This window comes from Sturnira hondurensis, unplaced genomic scaffold (assembly GCF_014824575.4).
Source record: "Sturnira hondurensis isolate 20B ecotype Veracruz unplaced genomic scaffold, ASM1482457v3 Scaffold0005220, whole genome shotgun sequence".
NCBI lineage: Eukaryota > Metazoa > Chordata > Mammalia > Chiroptera > Phyllostomidae > Sturnira > Sturnira hondurensis.
In genome coordinates this window covers 7,279,040-7,282,637 of record NW_028077851.1, presented here as the reverse complement: position 1 = coordinate 7,282,637, position 3,598 = coordinate 7,279,040, and positions in this window count along the sequence as shown.

Genomic DNA, 3,598 nt, shown 5'->3' with positions numbered 1-3,598 from the left:
TGTCCAGGACATTTGTCCCCGTGGTTCCCATATGTTTGTTCCCTGTCTGCTCTCCCGGACTGGGTTTCCTCAGTGTGGGCCTGGGCCTGACTTCTCTCTGTATCTCCAGTGCAGACCACAGGAGCCCTACAGCAGCGATGCTGGTTGCGTGCTCGCCCGAGGGCTATACTGGGGCAGAAGGGTGCCAGCCCTGAGTTAGGAAAAGTGGGGACGCTCTTATTTCGGAGAGCTCTTCTTCCCAAACAGGTGCAGGTGTGGCTCTGCCCGCTGCCGTCTGTCCTCAGGCTTTGCTCAACTCAGCTTTCCCATCAGACAGACTCTGTGTATCAGCAGATCTGTGGAAGGAAGAGCCCACAAGTCCTTCTTCCTAGGCCTCCGGAAACGGCAGTGAGGCTCAACCCAACCTCACCACCGTGGTGTCAGCAGATTCCAGTCCAGGCAACCAGGGTTGAGGTGCCCCACTCCCCGGGGCCCTGAACGAGTTGGTGAGAAGAATCTGGGGGAGATAGGAGATTTTTTTCTTTTTCTTCTTTTGTTTCACTTTAAGTACATGGTTGGTTTTCTCTGAAATTTTCCAAGTATTCTATGATAGCAAGGCAAGGAATATAATCAAAGAACTAATAATACCCCTAAAAATTGGAAGTGAACATTTGGGGCGGGGGAAGACCCAAATTGAGAAGTGACTGAGTTTATAGCCAGTAACAGCTGTTTTTTTTTTTTTTTCCGGAGATGAAATCATTTTTTTTTCTCAAAGAGTTTCTACTTCCTGAAGAAATGTATCCTGTTTGTTGCGTGCCCAAATGCATACTTTGTGATAACACCACAAGACGGGCCAGATGTCCCTCAAACAAAAGGCCAGGCCACAGGGCACCAGAAGCCTTTCCTTTACCCCGCCTCCCCTACATCCAGGTTGTCACTCCACCTCATTTGGACCGACTTCGCCGTTGTCCACTTCTCTCCCTTTCCCCTGCCTCTGCTCCAGGAGCTCCTCATCGTAGAGCCCCTGTAGAGCCCCTTCTTCTAGCTGGTGGGCTTGCCCTCCTCTGCCCTGCTCCACACTGCCCCCGAGAGGCAGTTCCCTGGCCTGTTTCCTCATCACCTCGTGCTTCTAAACCCTCCCGCTCTCCCTACAGGCAGCAGCAGAAAGTACAAGGGCCTCTGGTTGGCCTGCCCAATGCCACAGTTTGGAACCAGTACTATCTAGCAGTGCACGTCTTCCTCCAAGTAACCAAGGCTGCAGCCACAAGGGTCAATCATTCTTTATGCACATTCCTGTCCCATGCCTCCACTTCCAGACCATTCCAGCTGTTCCCTCTGCTAAGAATGCAGCAGTCTCACTTCCAACCTTACAGCAATCTTAGGAGACAGACATCCTAGCACAGATCTTAAGATAGAAGGCTCTGGCGTCAGACTGCCCAGGACTGGCCTCAGGGGTATGCAACCTGTGTAGTCACACAGGGGCCAAGTTCAGGGGGGCCCAGTGTGTGTTTAATGCTCTGCTGCTACCACCTCGGAGTTCTAGTCTTTTTGTATTTTTTTTTAAAGATTTTTATTTATTTATTTTTAGAGAGAGGGGAAGGGAAGGAAAAAGAGAGGGTCAGAAGCATCAATATGTGGTTGCTTCTCATGCTCCCTGCACTGGGGACCTGGCCTGCAACCCAGGCATGTGCTGTGACTGGGAATCGAACCGATGACCCTTGGTGGAATTCTAGTGTTTTTTGGAAGGAGAGCACTGGGTTTGCAAATTCTGTAGCCAGTCCCAATTCTGACACTGACAAAGTGTCTACCTGTAAGCTAAGAATAATGGTGTAGGGCTTGGAATGGGTCAGACATGCTGGAAGTGATCAGTAAGCAGGAGGATTATTGCCTCTATCGCGCACAGAGGAAACAGAGCCTCAGTCATTTTCTCAGGGCCCCACGGCTGTCACATGATAGAAAGTGACGCGGTTCACTTTCACTTCCCATGAGAATGTGAACTTTCCTACGTAGCCCTTGCTCTTCTTATCACGTGGTCACATCTGCTCTCACTGTGTTAGCTACGTGACTGTAGTCAAGGCTCATGCATGCATCTTTCCCTTCCTTTTTCAGAGGCCTTGACAGTAAGCAGAGCCCAGAGCAGGAATTCCTTACATTTGATAAATGAGGACAGAGTAACTAAGTGACTGGCCTAAAGGCCCAAATCCAATTACGAGCTTTGCTGAGACAAAGATGGCAGCTTTGGAGTCTGGGGCTCCTGGAACCCATTTACCACGCCTGTTTCTCTTCCGTCTTGAGCCAGAACTCTCCTTCCTCTGTGAAAGGGGCTGGTCTTGGGGGAAGGCTACTTCTGGGGGCTTGTGGTATGAAAGGCAGACTGCATTGTGGGAAGGGGGGCTGGGCAGCTCCAGCCTTCTGAGACGTGCTTTTCATTCTCCTCCAGCACAGCGGCATGGGCTCAGGTGGTGACAGCGTGCAGTGCTGTTGCTGATGTTAGAGGTCTGGCACGTATTCCCTGGTTTATTCATACATCCTCAGTCTAGTTATTATGCTTTGGTCTTGGGGAAGGGCCCATGCTGGCAGGAAATGCTGCAGAACTGATGCAATACTTCCTTGCCCTTAGGAATTAGGGAGAAAGTGGACAGGAACACCAAGAATTACAAGCATTGGTAAGTGAAACCTGAAAGCCAGGTTTTATGGCAATTCAGGGCAGAAAGCAAAGGCCTAGAGAAAGGGCAAGAAAAAAAAGAGGCTCCCCTAGGAGATGGAATTTGAGCCGAGACTTGAGGAATGAGGGGTCCCGACCTTGTAATTACTTCCCTATCTCTGCTGTAGCAATTACTCAAAGGTAGCAACTTAGGGTATATCAATATGGTATCTTACAGTTTTGAGGGTCAGACGTCTCACACAGGTCTCGCAGGGCCAAAATCAAGGTCGTGGAGGGCTGCGTCCCCTTCCAGAGGCTCTAAGGGAAGGGTCTGCTTACTTGCCTTTTGCCTTTTCTGGAAGTTCCTTGCATTCCTTGGCATCTGTAAGGCCAACAGTGCTATATAGATACATTTCCCTCCGGCCCTCCTCTCTGCCTCTTTGACCTGTAAGGACCCTGTCCCACAAGGGTCCCACCTGAGTCATTCAGTGCTCTACCTGTGTTAAGGTCACCTGACTAGCAGCCTTAACTCCCACCCTTTTGCTGTGTCAGCTACATATCTGCAGGTTTCAGGGGTGAGGATGCAGACATCTTTGGGGGGGGGGCGATACTTCTGCTGATTACACCCATTTCATAGGTGGCTCGCTGTGTGGCCTTGAGCAATTTGTTCCAGTCTCCCTGAGCTTTAGGCTTCTCATCGGTAAAGCAATGCCCACCCTGCCCATTTCAGTGTTGCCCCAGAAATGGAATGAGATCAGGCAGGTTAAATGCTTTAAAAAAGGATACCCCCCCCCCTTGAACATAAATGCTCCTACAGGGGGAGGAGACCATGTGAGTGTAATCTTTTGCAAGTATCTGCTACACTGTAGGGAGGGACTATCACTAGAAGATGTTGTTGCCTGGGTGATGCATATCTCGTCTCAGTGCCATAGTCAGTGACGCCACATTGCAATCAGCCGTGGTGGGAGCATTTAC